Source organism: Panthera tigris, chromosome D1 (genome assembly GCF_018350195.1).
Source record: "Panthera tigris isolate Pti1 chromosome D1, P.tigris_Pti1_mat1.1, whole genome shotgun sequence".
Classification (NCBI taxonomy): Eukaryota; Metazoa; Chordata; class Mammalia; order Carnivora; family Felidae; genus Panthera; species Panthera tigris.
Window position 1 is genome coordinate 4,705,857 of NC_056669.1, and position 22,092 is coordinate 4,727,948.

At 43.8% G+C, this 22,092-nt stretch overlaps 2 long non-coding RNA genes across 3 annotated transcripts; both read right to left on the minus strand.

Annotated features, from left to right (window-relative positions):
• Positions 1 to 6,424: 6,424 nt before the first annotated feature.
• LOC122231357 lies at positions 6,425 to 18,519 on the minus strand. Of its 2 annotated transcripts, XR_006208559.1 has the most exons (5): positions 18,433 to 18,519; positions 16,889 to 16,937; positions 8,259 to 8,313; positions 7,835 to 7,905; positions 6,433 to 6,513 (listed from the first exon to the last, which is right to left on the minus strand). It is a non-coding gene; the product is annotated as an uncharacterized LOC122231357 (long non-coding RNA). The 2 variants fall into 2 exon arrangements; XR_006208558.1 differs by lacking the exon at positions 7,835 to 7,905 and having other exon boundaries at positions 6,425 to 6,513.
• On the minus strand, positions 18,508 to 20,906 carry LOC122231358. Its single transcript, XR_006208560.1, has 3 exons — positions 20,821 to 20,906; positions 20,121 to 20,203; positions 18,508 to 18,589 (listed from the first exon to the last, which is right to left on the minus strand). It is a non-coding gene; the product is annotated as an uncharacterized LOC122231358 (long non-coding RNA).
• Between the last annotated feature and the right edge of the window lie 1,186 nt (positions 20,907 to 22,092).

Below are 22,092 nucleotides of genomic sequence, written 5' to 3' on the forward strand. Positions count from 1 at the left end.
CCCTGTTAGGAAGCCAGTAAAGGATACTACCTGAACAGAAAACTATAGGCCGGTATCCCCATGATGAATATAGGTGAAAATTTTCCAATAATATACAGGCAAACCAAATTCAGCAGCACATTAAAAGGATCATTGACCGTGATGAAGGGTTTTTTCCCTGTAAAGGAAGGATGTCTCAGAAATGCAAATCAATAAATGTGACCCCTCACATAAATGAATGAAAGAAAAATCAACCAGAAACCAGACTCTTAACTATAAATAGCAAACTGAGGGTTACTGGAAGGGAGGTGGGCAGGGAGATGGGTTAAGGGTGATGGGCTAAGGAGGGCACTAGTAGCGAGGAATACCGGGTGTTGTATGTTAGTGATGGATGACTAAATTCCATAACCGAAACTAATATTATGCTATATGTTAACCAACTGGAATTTAAGTAAAAACTTGAAAAAATAAATACTAAATACACAAATAAATTTAAACTAAAATAAATAAATTTTAAAAATTGAAAAGAAATCTCATATGACCATGTCAGTAGACACAGAAAAAAATCTTGAGAAAATGTGGTATCCATTTGTGCTAAAAACAAACAAACAAACAAAAAACTCTTTAAAAATTCAGTGTAGAAGGAACATATCTCAACATAAGGAAGCCCATGTTTCTGAAGCCCACAGCTAACATCATACTCAATAGTGAAATTGTGAAAGATTTTCCTCTAAGATCAGGCACAAGACAAGGATGCCCTATATATGTGAAGGGGATTAGGTGATGCAGGCTTCTGGTTATGGAATGAATAAATCACAGATAGAAGATATAGAATGGGGAACATAGTTAATGGTACTGGAATAGCGATGCATGGTGACGGATAACAGCTACACCTGTGTTAGTGTAGCAGAATGTATACACTTGTCCAATCACTATGTTGTTCATTTGAAACTAGTGTAACATAGTGTGTCAGCTATTCCCAAATAAAATGATTTTTTTAATAAGATAAAAGAATGAAATAAAAAGTATAATATCAAAAAGCCTATTAATATCTAATCAAGAAATGCAGTAAAGTTGCAAAATAGAAAGTCACCATACCAAATTCTGTAGCATTCCTGTACACTAACCAGATTATCTAAAAAGAAGTAAATAAAACAATCCCACTTACCAAAGCATCAAAAACAATAAAATATATAGGGATAAGTTTGGTCAAGGAAGTGAAAGATCTCTCTACACAAAACTATTAAACCTGTGTGGAGAAATGGAAGAAATTCAATTTGGATGAAAGAAACAGAAGAATACACGTCAGTGAAAAGCCATCCCGTGTCCATCTTTTGAAGGAATTAATATAGATAAAATGTCCATACTACCCAAAGCCATCTAGAGATTCAGTGCAATCTTTATCAAGACTCCAATGCAATTTTTATACAGTTATAAAAACATATCCTCAAATGTATTTGGAACCACACAAACACCCCAAGTTGCCAAAGCAAGAAAGAACAAAACAGGAGGCATCACACTTCTTGATTTCAAGCTGCATTCTAACACTAAAGAAATCAGTTATGTCGCTGGTATACGGACACACACAAGACAATGGAACAGAAATTGAGAGCCCAAACCCATGCCTGCACAGTCAACTAGTATTTGACAAGGGAGTCAAGAATATACAGTGGAGTAAAGTAGTCTCTTGAATAACTGGTGCTGGGAAAATTGGATATTTATATGTATAAGAATAAGGCTTAGAACCTTATGTTGTTACACCACTCACAAGAATGAACTTGAAATGGATTAAAGATGTAAATGAATTATAGGGAAACCTAATTCTTCCTCATCATTTCAGCTCTTACTATGCAAAGACGGAGCTGTTGAGGTGGTGAAGGGCTGGGTAGAGAGTCCTGGAAATAGAAGCCTGTGTGTGTGGAACAGACTTTCTTTAGTAGTCTGGAATTATCCCTCTGATCCTTTAAGACTAGCCACTTCTTTCCCTACATTTGCAGACACAGCTAGTACCATGCATGCTGTCAATAATGCACTGTGTTGTCTCCTCAAGCTCCTAGAAGCTCTAGGTGGGAGCTGGTGGGAAGGATGGAGTTTTGTGGCACCGATGCTGCCCTGTTGAAACCAGGTGGAGGGGAAGGAGACAGGCACTGTTCCTGCTTCACTGGGGTTCAGCTATGTTAGTGTTGGTGTTGGTGTTGGATTTTTCACCTTTTACCCTAACACATCTCAAAAGTTTAATTTCTGTCCTGTAGGTCAACGTGGCTGCCAGAGCATTTCTTCCTTTCCCAGAAGTGCCCTCCATGTTGTACCCTGTGGGCTGCCCTTTATCACCATCCATGGGCTTTGGGCCACCCCCACCTTCTCCAAGCTGGTGACCTCTGGGACCTCACCCTCCACCTCCACCATCTGGGAAGATGATCTGAACAGTAGGAGTTAACTTAGAAAACACGTTTTGTCTTTCTTCCTTTTGAGTCTTTGGAGAAGATACAGTGATGGCACCACATGGCTTTCAGGCCAGTCTGAGGACGTTGTAATGTTTTTTGTTTCTCAGGACATGCAAGAAATGGACAGTCATTTCCACATAGTGAGCTGGGCAACATATGTCTCTCATAGAGAAGGAAAGAGGCCTTATACAGGCCGACAAACAGAGCACTCCCTAGAATGTAGCTTGTACAGAGACCATGTGCTGGGCTCTCTGAGGGATGAGACACACCCCTAACTTTATTTCTAGCTAGTTGGGACCTGAGCTGTTCACAGCTGCTTGATTCGTTATAAAAACACCTGAACCAGGGCCCTGTGAACCTTCCTCAAGGGACAGGATCAGATCTCCCTCTTGTCCTCAAGGGTCACCCGAGGCACCTGAAAATCCTCTGCCCCCAGTAAGGGACCCAAGAGTGGGAAAGAGTTGAATATAATGAAACATGTGGCAGAAGGTTTGTTTTTCTTCCACAAAGTCTATGCAAGTCAGAATCACCTCCATCCACCTCCAGCCTTTATGAGACCCAGGACGTGGTACAGCTCCCATGGGGAACATCAGTTCTGTCTCTACCAAGGATGCAGAGAAAGACAAGGTAAATTCTGTCGCCCGTTTCAGTTGTAATGGTTTCTGGAAACTTATCTGGCCTTGTCTGATATTCTATGTCCTCTGGTGTCTTTACTGTTTTATTTACATCCTCACAAGCCTCCAGGCTTCTCCAGTTTAAGATCATCATGGTAGCTGGCACCTCTGGAAGCCACAAGTGTGTCGAGGCTGAGGACCACGTGGCTCTCACTTTGTGTTTGTGGAAATAACTTGAGGAGGATGACACTTCACTGTACCCTCAAGTCTCCTGGAGCGGCTGACTCCTTCCGCACCTTCTTTACATGGTGTTATTATTTTTATTTTTGCCTATTTCATTGTAGGCGATGAACTTGTTCAGAATGTCTGCAATAAGCCTCGTGACTGGAAAAGATGAAAACTCTTTCCAGCTTTATATTGTGTGCTTTGTGCAGTGCTGAATGTTCTTAGATAAATTTCAGAATTCATTACTGATCCTTCTGTGTTGGTAAACGTGCGATAGAGAATTTCTCAGTTGTCCCCTAGGTGGAACTACTCTGAATTATGAGAAGCGGCACGTGTACTCGAAAATGTACATGGAACTGCAGTCGTGAAGGTAGAGAATCAGTGATTACCTGCAGGGCCCGTATCTCACAGAGTCCTTCAGTTGTGTTTATATGAGCAGGTTCTCTTGCGTCCCTGGAGCAGTTATAACTGGTACTTTGTCTCACGATACCTTTTGGGAGTTTGACACCTGAAATTGAGACATGTTTCTGTTCATTCTTTTATGTAGAATTTCTACCTCCCTTTTACAATGAGACAGAATAGCTCTGCAACTCATATTGTACTTAAAAGCTGAATTACCTGTGGATTAAGGTAAACATACCTGAGACCAATGAATATGTACAGGTAATGTGTTTCTCTCCAAAAACACATTTCCAGGCCCCCTGCAGGACTCCAGGAATCCCCGTCTCCTCAGAAGTCTCTGTGGCCTTGCAGAGAAGATGCCTTTGTCAGGGAGGGAAGCAGAGCGAGTACAGGCATGGGCTGGCAGGCTGAGCTCTGACCCTGGGTGGTCTTAATCTCTGTGTGGTGCTGGGCTTTTCTTTCCTGAATGTTCTGTCCGTTCTCAATGTGCAAATAAAAAGTCTGCATATGTGGTGGAAGAGGGCACCAGAGGGGTCCTGGACACAGATGCCTGCCTGTCTGGAATATGCTCCTTTATTAGACTGGCATTACTGCCATCAGTCTTCTAGAATAGGACGCCTTGGCCTACTGCATTTGTAAACACAGGAAGTGACATGTGGCGACAGTGGTTTCTCCTTGTAGCATCTGGTACCTTAAGGCTGTAGGTGGGATCTCGTGGGAGGGTAGAGTTTTCTGGCACTGATGCCCTGTTCTAGAGCCTGTGAATGAACAAGCAGCCAGGTGCTGACACCTGCTTCATTGGGTTTCAGCTCCTGCGGGCATTCTGCTTCTGTCTGTCATACCAGCATACCTGTCCCTTCTGTTCTGTAGATCCCTATGGATGCAAGAGGACCTCCTCCTTTACCAGGTCCACCCTGCAGGCCCTTCCCCAAAGACCACTTTTATCACTGTTCATGGGCTCTGTGAGCCTCCTCCAGCTCCTTGGTGTCCTCGGACACAGGACCCACCACCTCCACCTCAACTATTTATAAGATGATATGAACAGTATGAGTGGACGTGTTCAGCACGTTCAGCTTCTGTCTTGTTGAGTCTTTGAGAAGACACAGAGATGGCCTCACAGGCTTGGCAATGCAAGGGTGCTGCTGGCTGAGGACACTGTTAAGATTCCTCAGGTTTCTCAGGACATACATATGTTGGGCTGTGTCTTTTCCCTTACTGAACTGGGGAACTGGGCTGCAGGTGTCTCTTGTGGAGAAGGAATGAGTCTTTTCATAGAAAAGCAGGCATATCAGTTCTGCAGATGTGCCTTGTACAGAGTCCATGTTAATGGCTCTGTGAGAGATAAGGCACACCCCTACCATCAGGGGCTTCAAGTGTCTTAATGGGGAGAGAGTCACATGCATTAAAAGACATGGAGCTTCTGATCTACAATAGTGGCAGCTCCAGTAATGGGACCTTAAGTACAAGAGCCAGAGACGTGAATCTCATGGGAATGTTTTGGAGACTGTGCATGAGAAGGGCGAGCTGAGATGGTCCAGAGGGGAGGGTGTTGGACTCAGTGAGATGGAGTTGGAGGCCGTTTCTGGCAGGGCCCACAACCTGGGCAGGGAGAGTGAGCTCAGCGTGAGGTCCACACAGAGCTGCTGCATAGGGTCAAGGACAGTTCATGCAGGTATCATCTCTGAAATGTCATGGTGGCCAGAGTGCACCTAGCTCATTATCGAAATAAAGACTGTTGTTTCCCTTGGTTTTCTGAAGGTTCTGGATCTGTGTGAAAGAATGCCCTGGAGATTTGTAGTTTAACTTGGTTCTTATGGGATGCGTGTCTGCCTGTTTGTGTGCCTCTGTGAGACTAGATGGGACAAAAGTTGTAGATCAGCTGTGCGGCTTCCTTGGCCTTCAGCCTGAGTCAGACTCCTAGCGGGGAATTCAGGGTTGACCAGGAAATGCCCCTGCTGGGCTCTTGTCACCGTACCCCTGCACCTGCTGTCACCACCCTGCCTGAAGGTTTGCATCTCTGAAACTCCCCTCACAATTTCCAGAGGCACTGCCTGTGATCCCGTTGTCTCAGCCCTAATGCTAGCTCTCAGTGGGACCATCTCAGAGCCTCAGCTTTGTAACCTGAGAATCAGGGACAATGTTGGTCTCTGAGGTCAGTGCGATGAAGAGGTGGTTAAGCACATAAGGAATTTGTAAAATGTATGGGATGAGTGGGCATTCACCCTTCTCAGGGGGAAAATGAATGTATCTGCACACAGAAGGTCATCAACAGATACTCATTCAATTTCATGAAACTAAGGCTATAATGCCTGAGGCTGGGAGATTGGCAATTCCTGTTTCAAAAGATACAACAAAGACCCCTGTGTTTTTTCTATTAAAATTGGGGTCCTACTTTACAAAGAAGGAAAATATAAGTATGAGAATGTGTAAATTCAGAGATCTACACCTAAGATCTGAAGATAATCCTCCTCCATTACAGGTAGACACACAAATGCAGCCACACAAATATGTGCTCATCCAAAGCCACGGATATATTGTAGAAGAAAAAACGCATAAAGGAGAGCAGAAGATCCGTTTGCAATTACTAAAAATCACTTTGACATAGAGGGCAATCAGTTTGAAATTTGAAAAGGACACTGAACCATTACAAACCAGCTGTGGTTATTATGTATTTAGAGATGGTGTCCAATCTGCCCCTTGGTCTGAATGCTTTCCCTGCCCACCCCGGCCCCTCCACTTTGTCCTTCCTAGTGTCCTCTAATACACTTGTCACAGTTGTGTCTCTGTGTCAGCATCTGCTTCCAGGAAAATCGACACTCATTCCTCCTCAGGTGTACACTTTCGGGTTCCTGTAACACAGTAAACCAACAGGTAGAATGTATAGTATTGGTGGAAGAAGACAGACTATTCTTTGGGGTTGTATTGCCTGGAAGGGACCTGTAGTTCCATGTGAGGAGTTGTACACATCCTTTAGGGAGCTCTGGTGGTGGTTGTTAATTCTGTAGGTAGGTACTCATGAGCATATGGCATGCCTGCTAGTTCATGGGGTTTGTGCTGATGAGCAGGTCAGGTATCTGTCTCCAGGAAAGGGTCTATTCTGAAGGTGGGGAATGGATTCAGGAGACCAGTAAGGAGGCCCTGCATTAATCCAGCACTTGTGCCCTTATGTACCTCACCAGCTGCCCCCAGTAGCACCAATCCAGGTGGCCTCCAAGAGGGCAAATGGCAGCAATTTTTGTGGTGAGTCACATGAGGTCCCATAAACCTCCCCTGTTGCCTTATTGAGGCATGGGGAGGGCAGAGGTCCATGGTCTGAGATAGGTTTCTTCGACACCACCCCCAGGAGAGTTGGGTTGTAAGCATATGGCTCCTTCTACATCGGCCAATCCAATCCACTTTGCCCCCAGGGACCCTGAACCCTGTGAGCCCCTTTTTCCTCCCAGCTTAGGGAAGCAGCCAGCCCTCCAGCAGCTTTTGGGTCATGGCTGGGCCACCAAGGGTAAATGCCTGGCTGTCCACATGCTGCTAGCATTGCCATAGCAAATGTCAACACAAGCAGCTGCTGTACAGGGGGATTCTCCTCTATTGTGATCAGGGCTTGGGACCAAATATGACAGAAGAGAGGGAGAGACAGGAGTGCCCTGTGCTCCTGGACAGGGCTGCATGCACAGAGCAAATAGCCTGAAGCCTGGGGAGAGAAAGAGACTGGGAGAGAGACACTGGATGAGTGATGGGGGATTGGGCAAGTCCTAGAGAGTGAAAGGAAGAAACAGAGAGAGATGGGGTTAGAGAGAAACAAAGAAGAAGTACAAGGAGGAAAGTAGGGACCTGGTCCAGGTATGTGGATGGGGTGACATGGGCCAGGGGAGAGGGGGTATATGAAGTGGCTCAGTGCTGGGGCAGAAAAGGCCGGTATCATGGGCATCAGAGTTCTGTGACTCCCAAGACCCTGGGGCCAAGCTCTGCAGAGGGCATTGCATTTGAAAAGACTGGTATCCCTCATTTCTCCTGGAATTGTGGGGCTCAGCCTCATGTCCTGTCATGGAGAGGGGATGTCTTGAGGGAGAGTGTGCTGCTCTTTGGCAGGTAAACTCCAGAGCCTTCTCTGTGGGGAGGTGACCCTGGGCCATCTCCCTCACTGCCCCAGGCCCTGCTGCATCCCCCGCAAACCTGCTGGCCTTCCTCATGTTCTGAACCCAGGCATCAGGCATTGTGCTGTCCCCAAGTCCTGCAGTCTGGACCTGGCAGAGGTGGAGTGCTGATATTGATAAAAAGTATTTGACAATAAGGTCCATATTCTCCGTCTGGAACTAGCGGTGTGTTTCAAGAGAGTGGGTTGCTATCCTCCAGTGCACTGCCAACCTGAGGATGCCAGATGGTAGCTGAACCCTTTAAAACACTGTTGTCTTCTCTTACATCAAAGTCAAAGACATTTTCATCTCCAAGCTTTCTTTTAATTCTGAAGAGATGGCAATTCATAATTGAAGACACAGTGGTCCTATAGGAAATTGACCTATATGACTGATAGACATTGCTTCATTCATCTATATCCCTAAAGCACATTTCATTGAAAATATTAGCCAAGGATACTTACAGTAAATTCATAACAGATGTGTAGCTCCCTGTAAGTTGCATTCTGGCCTTGTCACCTATGTGTCCATCAAAGATATTATTAGTGACTTTTCAGGTAAGCTGTCAACATCAAGATGGTGATGTTAGAGAATCTGGTATAAATGGAATTTCACAGATTCTAAATTACGAATGATTTTTTTTCTTTCATTTTTAATGTTTTTTTTTTTTTTTTTTTTCCTTTTTTGAGAGATCCTGAGCAGGGGAGGACGTATAGAGAGGGAGACACAGAATCTGAGGCAGGCTCCAGGCTCTGAGCCTGACATAGGGCTCAAACTCATGGACTGCAAGATCATGACCTGAGTCCAAGTCGGATGCTTAACCAACTAAGCCACCCAAGTGCCCCAGGAATGATAGTTTATTGGCAAAGAAGTAGAAACTAAAGATAGTGTAAAGGATGTCGATTTTTAATTGAATATTGTTCACACATTTGTTGTGTTAGTTTTAGGCATACATTTTAGTCATTCCATATGTCTATAAATTATGTTGTACTTAACTACAAGTGTAGCTATCATGTGAAAGCATGCAACAGTATTACTACAGGATTGACTCTATTCCATTGGCTGTCCCTTGTATCCCTAGGACTCATTCATTCCATAGCTGGAAGCCAGTATCTCTCTCTCAAAGGTGTCAACTCTTTATCTAACCTAAGTATTTTGGTGGTAGACACATTTACCTCTTGTTCAGTATGTGTAAATTGGTGGTCTGTGTTTCTGTGAACATTGCTTAAAGCATTACAAATGATGTCATTACATTAATAAATTCGGTTTGATTCTTCACTCACAAGAAAGGAGAAGGAAAAGATTTCTTTGTGTCCCAGGCCCTGTCAGTAAGACCCTTCCCAATGTGGAGAACAGGCTTAGTTGCCCAGAGTACCTTGGGTCCGTCAGCTGAGTGACCAGGGCCTTCCACATTGCAGGAATTCCCATGGTGGCCAGCAGAGAGAGCTAGAGCACCACAAAGCAGGAGGGGCTGGTTCCTCTGGGTGCACAGTGAAGGCCTGCAGAGGGTACCCCATTGGCTTTTCTGACCCAGGGCACCTCAGAACAGGAAGGGCTTCTGATGCTCCCAGAGGACTCAGGGTCTCTGCTGCTGCCTCAGGACAGAGACCAGGGCTGCGTTTCCAGCAGGTTCTGCCGCCCGTCCCAGGGGAGGCCTTGGGAGTTTTGCAGCAACTTGGCATCTCCTGAGTCACCAGAGAGAAACTGCCTTGTTGCACTGAGTGCTGAGGAGGGGGCGCTGGGTGGCTTCCCTGGGCGCACTGGTCGGTCAGCAGCACAGGCCCTTGCACTTTCTGGGCTGTTCCCGTGTTTCATTCCTCCCCTTCCTGGACAGTATGTGAACAAGAGGTATTTTACTAAAGGACCCGTGGATTCAGGGGTCTCATGACATCACATCATAGATGCCGTGGATGGTTTGTTCCAGATTCAGGCTTGTTTCCGGGAAGAAATCCTGACGGAAATTCAGAAAAATGGGAGCTGCGTTCCATTAGGACATGAATGCATGAAATGCTCATCTCGGGACCTTCTAGAAGAATGAGCTGGGATCCACTTTCCGAGTCATGCTAGAACCAGAGACCGAGGGGCGCCTGGGTGGCTCAGTCAGTTAAGCGTCCGACTTCGGCTCAGGTCATGATCTCACAGTCCGTGAGTTCGAGCCCCGCGTCGGGCTCTGTGCTGACAGCTCAGAGCCTGGAGCCTGCTTCAGATTCTGTGTCTCCCTCTCTCTCTGCCCCTCCCCTGTTCATGCTCTGTCTCTCTCTGTCTCAAAAATAAATAAACATTAAAAAAAAAAAATTTTAGAACCAGAGACCGAGGTAAGGGCACAAACTGGGCCCCACATCATAAATGCTTTTTAAAAATTTAATGGTTTACCCAAAGCTATCTACACATTCAATGCAATCCCAATCAAAATTGCACCAGCATTCTTCTTGAAGCTAGAACGAGCAATCCTAAAATTCATATGGAACCACAAAAAGCCCCGAATAGCCAAAGTAATTTTGAAGAAGACCAAAGCAGGAAGCATCACAATCCCAGACTTTAGCCTCTACTACAAAGCTGTCATCATCAAGACAGCATGGTATTGGCACAAAAACAGACACATAGACCAATGGAATGGAATAGAGACTCCAGAACTAGACCCACAAATGTATGGCCAACTAATCTTTGACAAAGCAGGAAAGAATATCCAATGGAAAAAAGAGAGTCTCTTTAACAAGTGGTGCTGGGAGAACTGGACAGCAACATGCAGAAGAATGAACCTAGACCACTTTCTTACACCATTCACAAAAATAAACTCAAAATGGTTAAAGGACCTGAATGTGAGACAGGAAACCATCAAAACCCTAGAGGAGAAAGCAGGAAAAGACCTCTCTGACCTCAGCCAGAGCAATTTGTTACTTGACACATCCCCAAAGGCAAGGGAATTAAAAGCAAAAATGAACTATTGGGACCTCATGAAGATAAAAAGCTTCTGCACAGCAAAGGAAACAATCAACAAAACTAAAAGGCAAGTGATGGAATGGGAAAAAATATTTGCAAATGACATATCGGACAAAAGGCTAGTATCCAAAATCTATAAAGAGTTCACCAAACTCCACACCCGAAAAACAAATAATCCAGTGAAGAAATGGGCAGAAAACATGAATAGACACTTCTCTAAAGAAGACATCCAGATTGCCAACAGGCACATGAAAAGATGCTCAACGTTGCTCCTCATCAGGGAGATACAAATCAAAACCACACTCAGATATCACCTCACGCCAGTCAGAGTGGCCACAATGAACAAATCAGGAGACTATAGATGCTGGCGAGGATGTGGAGAAACGGGAACCCTCTTGCACTGTTGGTGGGAATGCAAACTGGTGCAGCCACTCTGGAAAACAGTGTGGAGGTTGCTCCAAAAATTAAAAATAGACCTACCCTATGACCCAGCAGTAGCACTGCTAGGAATTTACCCAAGGGATACAGGAGTACTGATATATAGGGGCACTTGTACCCCAATGTTTATAGCAGCACTTTCAACAATAGCCAAATTGTGGAAAGAGCCTAAGTGTCCATCAACTGATGAATGGATGAAAAAATTGTGGTTTATATACACAATGGAGTACTATGTGGCAATGAGAAAGAATGAAATATGGCCCTTTGTAGCAACGTGGATGGAACTGGAGAGTGTGATGCTAAGTGAAATAAGCCATACAGAGAAAGACAGATACCATATGTTTTCACTCTTATGTGGATCTGAGAAACTTAACAGAAACCCATGGGGAAGGGGAAGGAAAAAAAAAGAGGTTAGAGTGGGAGAGAGGCAATGCATAAGAGACTCTTAAAAACAGAGAACAAACTGAGGGTTGATGGGGGGTGGGAGGGAGGGAAGGGTAGGTGATGGGTATTGAAGACGGCATCTTTTGGGGTGAGCACTGGGTATTGTATGGAAACCAATTTGACAATAAATTTCATATATTAAAAAAAGAATTATTAACACAAAAAAAAATAAAAAAATATTTAAAAAAATGTAATGGCTATTTTTCCAACATAGTGAAGTGATTGAAAACTACAGAAAACCTGGTAGGTAGGTGTCATTAACCTTATGTTATTTTTTAATTTAATATATGTTAACTCAGATTTCTTCAGTTTTAACCTCTTCTGTTCCACACTCCTCCTAGCTGGCACATTACATTTAGTCATTCTGTCTCCTTAGGCTCCAACTGATCATGATGATTTTTAGATTTTCCATATTTTTTATAATCTGCAAAGTTTTGAGGGTACTTTTGTACAATGTATTTTGTAGCATGATCCTTGGTTGGGATATGTCTAATGTTTGTTCAAATGCTTAGGCCAGAGTTAATGTGTTTTGGAGCAGAAGATCCAGAGGCATGATGCCATCCATAATTATCACTTCACATAAAGGTTGTTTACTCTGAAGATTGGGGTCTTTTGTGGTTCCATACAAATTTTAGGACTGTTCTAGTTCTGTGAAAAATGCTATTGGTATTTTGATGGAGATTGCACTGTGTCAATTGCTTTGGGAAGTATAGACATTTTCACAATATTTGTACTTGCGATCCATGAGCATGGAATGTCCTTCCGTTTTTTTGTGTCCTCTTGAATTTCTTTCATCACATTTTACGCTTTTCAGAGTATAGGTCGCTCACCACTTTGGTTAGATTTATTCATAGATATCTTATTATTTGGTGTGCAACTGTAAATGGGACTGTTTTCTTAATATCTCTTTATACTGCTTCATTATTGTTGTCTAGAAATGCAACAGATTTCTGTACAATGATTTTGTATCCTGTGACATTGCTGAATTCATTTATCAGTTCTAGCAGTTATTGGGTAGACTCTTTAGGGTTTTCTATATATAGTATCATGTAATCTGCAAAGTGTGAAAGTTTCACTTCTTGCAGATTTGGATTTGTTTTGTTTTGTTTTTTTTTGTCTGATTGTTGTGGCTTGGACTTCCAGTACTATGTTTACGAAAAGTGGTGAGTAAACATCCTTGTCTTCTTCCTGACCTTAGAGGAAAAGCTCTCAGATTTTCCCCATTAAGGTTGATGTTAACCGCATAGATAACCCTTTATTATGTTGATGTATGTTCCCTGTAAACCTAGTTTAGGGGGGTTATAATCATGAAAGGATGTTGTACTTTGTCAAATGCTTTTTTCTGTACGTATTGATAATGACCGTATGTTTTTTTTTCTTACATGTTTATTCATTTTTGAAAGACAGAGACAGAATGTGAGTGGGGTAGGGGCAGAGAGAGAGGGAGACAAAGAAGCAGGCTCCAGGCTCTGAACTGTCAGCAGAGAGCCTAATGCAGGGCCTGAACCATGAACCATATGGTCATGACTTGAGCCAATCAAGAAATGAGCCACCCAGGAGCCCAGATCATATGGTTCTTATCCTTTCTTCCAGTGATGTAATGCATCACAGTGATTGATTTGTGAATATGGAACCACCTTGCAGCTTGGGAACAAATCCACTTAATTGTGGCTAATGATTTTTTGAAGGTATTTTTGAATTTGGTTGGTAGTATTTGATTGAGAATTTTTGCATCCATGTTCATCAAGGATATTGGCCTGGAGTTCTCTTTTCTAGTGGACTCTTTATCTGGTTTTGGTATCAGGGTAATGCTGGCCTCATAGAATGAATTTGGTAGTTTTCCATCCTTTTTTATATTTTGGAATAGCTTAAGAAGATGAGGTCTTAACCTTGTTTTAACTGTTTGGTGGAATTTACCTGTGAAGTCATCTGGTCCTAGATTTTTGGTTGTTGAGAGTTTTTTGATTACTGACTCAATTTCTTTGCTGGCTATTGTTCTGTTCATGTTTTCTATTTATTTCTGTTTCAGTTAATGTAACTTATATGTTTCCAGGAATTTACCTGTTTCTTGTAAATTGTCCGAATTTTTTACTTACAAGTTTTTGTAATATTATCTTATGATTGTGTTTCTGACGTGTTGGTTGTGATTTCTCCTCTCTGATTTATGATTTTATTTGAGTCCTTTCTCTTTTTTTTTTTTCTTCTGATACAAGTATTGCTACCCTGGCTTTCTTTTGACGTTCATTTACATGTTTCTTGACATCCTCTCATTTTCATTCTGTAGGTGTCTTGCGGTCTAAAATGGGTCATTTGTAGGCAGCATATAAATGTGTTTTGTGTTTTCAAACATTTTTATACCCTATGTCTTTTTATTACAGCATTCATTCCATTTACATGCAAAGTAATTATTGATTTGTATCTATGTATTGCCATTTTGTTACCTGTTTTGTTGTGGTTTCTAATGATTTTCTCTATCCTTTCTTGTCTTTCTTTTTCATGTTTTGCTGATTTACTTTACTGATGTATTTTGATTTCTTTCTCCTTATTCTTTGCATATTTATGAGTGGTTTTTGATGTATGGTGACCATTAAGTTTTTACATAATTTCTTTGTGTTTAGCCATTTATATTAAGTTGATGGTCATTTACCTTTGAACCCATTATTTTCTTCTCCCTATATTTTGGTACATGTTATTATGAGTTCCTTGACTTATTTTTTACAGAAATATTCATTTTTACTGGATTTGTGTTTTCTACCTCCCTGTTGTCACTTTTGTTCTCTCCTTTCCACTCAGAGTCCCTCTTAGTATCTCTGGCTGGATTGGTTTAGTGGTACAGACTCCTTTAGTTTTTGTTTGGGAAACTCTGTGTCTCCTTCTATTCTGAATGATAGCCTTGCTGGATAGAGTGTTCTTGGCTGCTGATTTTTCCATTCAGCGCTTTGAATATATCATGTCACTTCCTTCTGTCTTTCCAAGATTCTGTTGACAAATCTGTAGCTGTCTTTGGTGGCTGGGGGCAATGCACCAGGGCAACCAGGGGCTCAAGGCTGTGCACAGAGTGTGTCAGTGGCTGGGACATGTGGGTGGGTGAGACAGATGAGGGTAGCCAGGGGTGCACAGCATGTGGTGGTAGCTCTGCCTGCAGCTGGCCAGACAGGGTGCCCATGCAGTTTTAACAAAGTTTGCCCTGAGCCCAGCGCTGAGGCCAGCAGGCTTGGAGTGGGTGAGTCCACCAGAGGACTGGCACATGGCTACTATGTTAGGTAGCAAGTGTCTGTGCAGCTCCACTCCCTGGTATGTGCCTCTGGTCTTATTCCTGGACGGGGGGGGGGGGGGGGGGGGGGGGGGAGGCGGGAATGGTGCCTGTAAGCTCCCTCATTGTTGGAGAAGTCCCCTAACCACTCAGAAGTCAGCATGAACAGATCTGTCTCCTGTTGCCTTGGCGTTGTGTAAAATGCTACGTTTACGTTGTCTCTCTACACTGGCAGGGAGCTGGCTATCACTCATCCTCCTGGATCACCCAGTGCTGGGTCATCTGACCTCCAAAGCTCCAGGATCCAAACTCAAGGGAATTCAGCCCCTCTGGGTTTTAAAGCCAAATGTTCTGGGGATTAGTCTTGCCTGTGTGAGCTCCCTGGTGTGAGGGCTCACTTTCTCTGCCCTCTCTGCAGGCAGCTGCCCTCCACCTTTCTGACCTTCCTAACCTTTCAGGTACAGCTTCTATTTAGTTGTGGAGTTTGTTCTGCCAGTCTTTGGATCACTCTCTGGTTCATGGACTTGGATGTGGATGTTATGCAGTTGAAAACATGGGACGGGGTGAGCTCAGGGTCCTCTTACTCTGCTATTATTAATTTTTTAAATGTCTTCATCTTTTGGATTTTTGAGACATGCTCAGACAGACTCCTATCACCCATGCACTCAGGATTAGAAAGGAACTTTCCCACATTTGCTTCTAGTATTTTATGTTTTGAAACTCTCTTTAATGAGGTATAATTTACATATAACAAATAGCCTCTAGTTAAAGGGTATGATTTGATGAGACTTGATCTCATAGGTACAGCACCATGAAGTCATATGGTTTCTCTCTAAACCTTAAATCATGATTCCTTTGTGTCTAAGTTAATGTTGCTTTTGAAGTACGGGCTACATTTTTTTATGTTTTCAGATATTGCCCAGGTGTCTGAATGCCTGCACTGGGGTACCTCCTTTTCTGATAGCCTGTATTCCTGTTAAGTATTGCAGTCGGTCTAGCTTTGGACTTTATCCTGTATTGTATCTTTCACTCTGTTTACTTAATTTTGTTGCAGTATGATGATGTTGCGGTATGAGTGATGAGGGATTCATAATTGGATTGATTTTCACTAAGTGGCATGAGCTGCAGTTCCAATTATGACAGCATGGGCTTCCTGTGTTAGGTACTCAAGAGCAAGGCAGATATCCTGGGCACTTGAGCTGAGAATGTCACTCTTTTTGCTCGCACTCTTCCCTTCCCTTGGAGACAAGAATCCCCTGTTGTTCACACAGAAATGTAGGTGAAGTCAGCAGAGAAACGTACCTTCTCTTCTCTCCCCTTTGTCTCTCAGACTCCCTGTCGCTACCTTCTGCCTGTCCCTTTCTCTGACTCAATCCCCCAGGTCCCCTGCTCCAATCCAGCCATGATCAGGGTGTCCTCCAGCTCCTGGCCTGCAAGAGCATTATGTAGTTCACGGGTCTGATCAAGAAATCTCTGTTCCTCAGAGCCCTCCTACACATGGTGCTGTCTGTGAGACCTGGCATCCTGGGCAAGGGTTTGACTCCATGTGTGGCCTCCTCACTCCTCTCCCACAGTCACTGCTGGTCCCTCATCCTTCCCCACCATTAGAACTCCACCATTTCCCAGGGACAGATACCTATCTATTTGACCCCACGGCACCAGGAAGCCAGTGAATATTTCTAAAATAAATGAGCATAAGCACCCCATCAATCTAGATATAGGAAGTTCCCATCACCCCAGAAAACTCCCTCGGGCTCCCCTGCACAAAGGGTGATCTTGCTTCTATCCTCTATCACCACCATTTCTGGTAACACTTTGTTACCTGTGTGTACAGGAACCCCACTGTGTGCACTCGATGGGGAGTGAGAGTAGATGGTCCTAGAAGCAGACGCTGACACAGAGATAGAACGATGAAAGGTGGGTTAGTGGACAGTAGGAACGACAAAGTGGAGGGGACAGGATGGGCAGGGAAAGCATTCAGGCAGATCTGACACCTGCTTAAAATGTATATGTAATCACCATAGTCTGTCTCCGTGCACAGTCCTCTTCAAATTTCAGAATAGTTGTCCTATAAGGCAAAGAGATTTTGGTTTATTTCCCTCTGATCTTATGTTTTCCTACATGCATTCTGTCTTCTGTAGTTTATCAGTGGCTGTGGCCTCAGATGAACATTTTAGTGTGTGGCTGCATCTGTGAGATTGTATGTAATGGAAAATGATTGTCTTCAGATCTAGATCTCTGAATGTACACATTCTCATAATTATCTTTTCTTTCTTTGTCTGGTAGGGCCCGAATTTTAATAGAAAAATGAGGGACCTTGTCTCATTGTTTAAAACAGCGATTCCCAGTCCCTGGGCTGACATGTTAACAGTCTTAGTTTAATGAACTTCTGTGACCATCGTTTTTTGATGATCACTGTGTGGAGATATCTTAATTGAAACTGTGAGAAGGGTGAATGGACACTTCCCAGACATTTTGCAGATGCTTTATGTATTTAATGTCTTCTTTTCATAATGTTCTTAGAAACAAATATTACCCCTGTTTTCTCAGATAACACAGCTGAGGCTCTGTGTAGGTCCCACTGAGAACTGGTATTAGGGCTGAGACAGCAGGAACACAGGCAAAGCCTCAGGATACTGTGAGAAAAGCTTGAGGAGATGCAAAGCTGTAATCAGGTTGATGCAGGGGCGGCTTCTGGCCAACCCTGAATTATAGGTTGACCCACTAAGAGTTTGACTCAGGCTGAAGGCCAGTGCAGGCCCTCAGCTGATCTAGATCCTGTCTCTACTTTTAGTCTCACTGAGGGAGATGAACTTGGGCATACAAGCATTTCCATAAGACCAAGTTAAATTTCCCATGTCTCCAGGGCATTTTCCCTCCACAAATATCCAGAACCTTCAGAAAACCCAGGGTGACAACAGCCTTTTTAGATGATTGCCTAGGTGCACTTTGACGAAAATGACATTTCGGAGATGAACACTGCATTGTGCACTGAGAGTGATCGCACGTAGCAGCTCTGTGTGAACCTCACACTCCCTGCTCAGGCTGTGGTCAGGAATGGCCTCCAACTGCATCTCTCTGACCCCAGCACCCTCTGCACCTCCTCAAACTCTGCTTACTGTCCTCAACTTCCCTTCTATTCCTGTGTGATACAAGTTTCCCCTGTTTCTGCACTGGATCCTTCACTGGTGTTTCCATTATGGTGATCACAAGGTCTGTGTCACTTAATGCATGTCCCTCTTTCACATAGGACACCTGATGCTCTAAAAGTTAGGGGTGCACCTCATTCTTTACAGAACCCAAAACATTGTGCCTCCAAAATATGCACCAGTGCTGCTGATATGTCTGCTTTTGTGTAGAAAATCCTCTTTCATTTTGACAAGAAAGATGTATATAGCTCACTGTATTACAGGGAAATGACACTGCCCATTGTATGTGTGTCCTGAGAAACTTGAGATATGCTACAGTGTCCTCAGGCAGGTTGTAGTTGGATTGCCAAGACTCAAAACCATCTCTACATCATTGCCACAAAGTCAATCATGAAGAAGATGAATATACTTTACCAGCCACTCATCCAGTTCAGGTCATCTTAGCAAATAGAGTAGGTGGAAGAGAGGGAGGTGGCCCATAGCCCATGACTGGTAGTGAAGGGCGGTCCATGGGATAGAGCCTGCAAGGCGATCCTGGGAAAGGAACAGGCCCTCTTGCATACATAATGGCCTGCAGAACAGAAATAAAAGCTATGTTCATAGGATAGAACAAAGCACCAACACCAGCAAAGAGCAGAAACCCAAAGAAGCAGTGCTCATAACCTGCCAGCTTCCTGACCACCAGGTTCCAAGAGGGCAGCATCAGTGCCAAAATCTCTACCCATACTTTGGGTTCCACTTACAGCTTTGGGATGGGGAACGGATGTTATTGGGATAAACTAGTGTCTCCACGTGTCAGGAAATGTAGAAACATCAAGGGCTCTATTGCTAGAAGATTAGTAGACTTAATACCAAATTAACAACGTAGCATATTCCAGATAGGAAGGCATCTATGTCCAGGATCACCCTCTACCCCTCATCCCCCTCCACCACAGAGGCTGCTTATTTATATGTGAAGAACTACAGAATGAGAAGGAATGACAATCCCAGTCTCCACATATGGAATCATAGCCCTCGTGGCTCAAAGCTCTGCCTCTAAGCCCTTGCCTGTGCCCAATTTACTTCTCTCCCAACAGTGGGGTCTCCTCTCTGGAAGTGCTATCCATGGGCACAGAGACACATGGGGAGATGGGGATCCTGAGGTCCTGCAGAGGACCTGGATAAGCATGCTCTTAGAGAAACAGGTAACCTATACATGTTAGTTGGGTTCAGCTAATTTATTTGAATTCAGAGGTACTCCTCAGCTTAAGTACAGTACATTTTGTAGGGTAATTGTGTCCTCTGGAAAAGTGAGCTGAAATCCTAAATGACAAAATTAACACAAATGCACTTTGATTTCTGGCGTATGTTTCTATGTTTTAGCTGTACCTGTGACACAGGGCGCAAGAGAATGTGCTCATGTGAACACAAGTGAAGGACATGGTGGGGACTTGCCACACAGGTAATTTTGGATTTTTTCTCTTCACAACTTAAGTTTCAGGGCATGTTTTCTATGACAAATATGTCACCTCTTATAGTTTACAGTATTTATACCCAGGGCACACCTGAAAGAATTTTGGACAGCACATTTACCAAAAAAAAGATGGAATGCTGACGGGTATGAAATTTACTTTGTCTAAGACCATTCTAAATGACGCATACATAAATATAAGTTGGAGTGAAGGCAGTTCTCATTTTCAAACTGTAAGGATACCCACAGATTTTTCTGAACACATGAAAACCCTTGATAGAAAGAAACAGGAGAGGAAGAAACAGCAAAAGCAATGATTTCACACTGAGAAGATCTGGAAAGAATGAGGCAAGGTAGGAGACTTCCAAGTGGAGTGTGGTGTCATCCTCCTTGATTTATTCCGGGAACACGTTGGAAAAGCCCTATGGTCCTCACCCTTAAGCACGCTTAGCTTCTAAAGGTACCACAAAGAGATGCCAGGTGGAAAACAGGGAAGCCTGTAGACTCAGGGGCAAAGGTTGTGCATTTGGGGGGAAAAAAAAGCACCCATACCATATGGCACTCAAACCAGAGACAGTGGCAGGAGGGTGTGCTGCACAGAAAGATGCGGCTCTCTGGAAAGACATAGAACTGAAAATGCCACAGCATTTACCTTATGCTTCTTGGCAGTTTTGGTAGAGCCAGTGTTGATGTCACTCTTGGGAGTGACACCTGCTTCTGGATCTGCTAAAGGCCCTAGAAGGGATGGAGGTTTATTTTGGTTTGAGTAGACTGTTTAGAGATCAAAAACAAAAACAAAAACAAAAAAAACCCCTCCCTTCATTCTTCTGACAACTTAAACTCTTTGCTCCAGTCAGATCCCAAATCAGATGCAGAGGGTGTCCCATATGCCTCAGGTGATCCCCAAGAAGCACTTGAAGAACCATCCCTTATAACGTAATGAAGACTCCTAAAAGCCCTGATTCAGATGTATTCCTCACTCATCGAACAACTATAGATGGCTGGGGGCACAACTAGATGGGCATACGTTACGTTGTGCCTCATGCCTCACAGATCCCAGCAAATGGACTGTGTATAGGGCATCACTGCTGAACCGCTATGTCTGCTTTTCTGCACACGGCCCCATTCCTTCCCCACAAGAGACGCCTGTACCAACACATGGTGGGGGAAATGACAAAGATGATATGTTGAGCATGAGAAACTTGAGGAATGTGGTAATGGAAGCAGACACATTCCCCTTGTATCACAATGGTCTGTGGCACTGCCCCTGCACCTTGGCCAAAGACCTAACACCAACAAAAATAAGATGAGTGTGTTTTACAAGTCAACTTCTAGTGCTCAGATCATCTTACCAAGTGTTGCAGGTGGAGGGGTTTGGGGTGGCCCCAGGGTCACCAAGGTTCAGGAGGTGGATGTGCCTAATAGTCCATGGGGGCGGGGCGCCTCTAGGGTAGGGCATGCAAAATCGTCCAGTTAACAGAGGAGGTCCCCAGGATCCAGACTGCCCTGCAGAACAGAAGTGACAGCTACATTCATATGCCAGACAAGAGAACAAATATCAAAACCAGAGAAGAATGTGTTCGCACCTGCCGCCACCTCTGCCACCAGGATCCAAGAGAGTAGCATCAGTACCTGAAAGCTCCATCCCTGCCACTGGATACCACCTACAGCTTGGGGTAGTAGATGCAAGAGGTTAACTTACTGCCACCACTCATCACTGCCCATGTCTGCAGAAGTAAAATGGCAAGGGTCCTGTCCTAGAGGGTTAACAGAAGTAATTACAGACTAATGAAGTAGAATTCTTTGGACAGGCAGCCATCGCTGTCCAGGTTCACCCTGCATCCCTCCTCTATGGCGACTGCAGATGCTCTGTTTTTGGTATGTTAAGAACACAAAAAAATGAGTGGGAATAAATGGCTCATATTCTGCTCATGTAATCATAGCCACTCCTGGCGAAAAGTTCTGCAGCTGAACCCTCACTTTGCCTCCTCTTCTTCTCTCCCTGAGAAAGGAGTCTTCCTTCTTGAAGTGTTGTCAAAGGCCTCTGAGACCTCTGGGGAGTGGAGGATGCCTGGAATCTTGCAGGGGAATGAGAGTCTTCTGTGATGAATAAGTTACTTATGAATGTCTACAAAGCTCAGATGTGTTCATCTTAATTCATAGGGAATTCTGACTTTAAGCATACTACAGGACACAATTATGCCCAACAGAAAAAAGAGGTAGAAATTCACATAACAGATTTAAAGCAAGTGTTTTGGTATAAAACTCCTGGTATGTGTCATGAGCCTGTATCAGCTCTAACAGTGACTGGGGACACAACCAGAAACTGCTCATATAAACATAATTGAAGGACACAGTGTTCAAACTATTTTTACCTAAGGTATAGCTGGAAGGATTCCGGACAACTCATTTACCAACAAATATGGGAAGGTGATGCGTGATGACACTGACTTTATCTAAGACCACTCTAAATGGTACAGGGCACAAAATATAAAGTTGGAGTCATGATGTCGTTTTGCACTTTTGAATTTTAAACAATATGGCAGACTTTCTAACAGGTTAATCTCCTAGCCAGAATCAAGAAAGGAAGACACAGCAGCCACACTGTTCCCACAGAGGTGAGG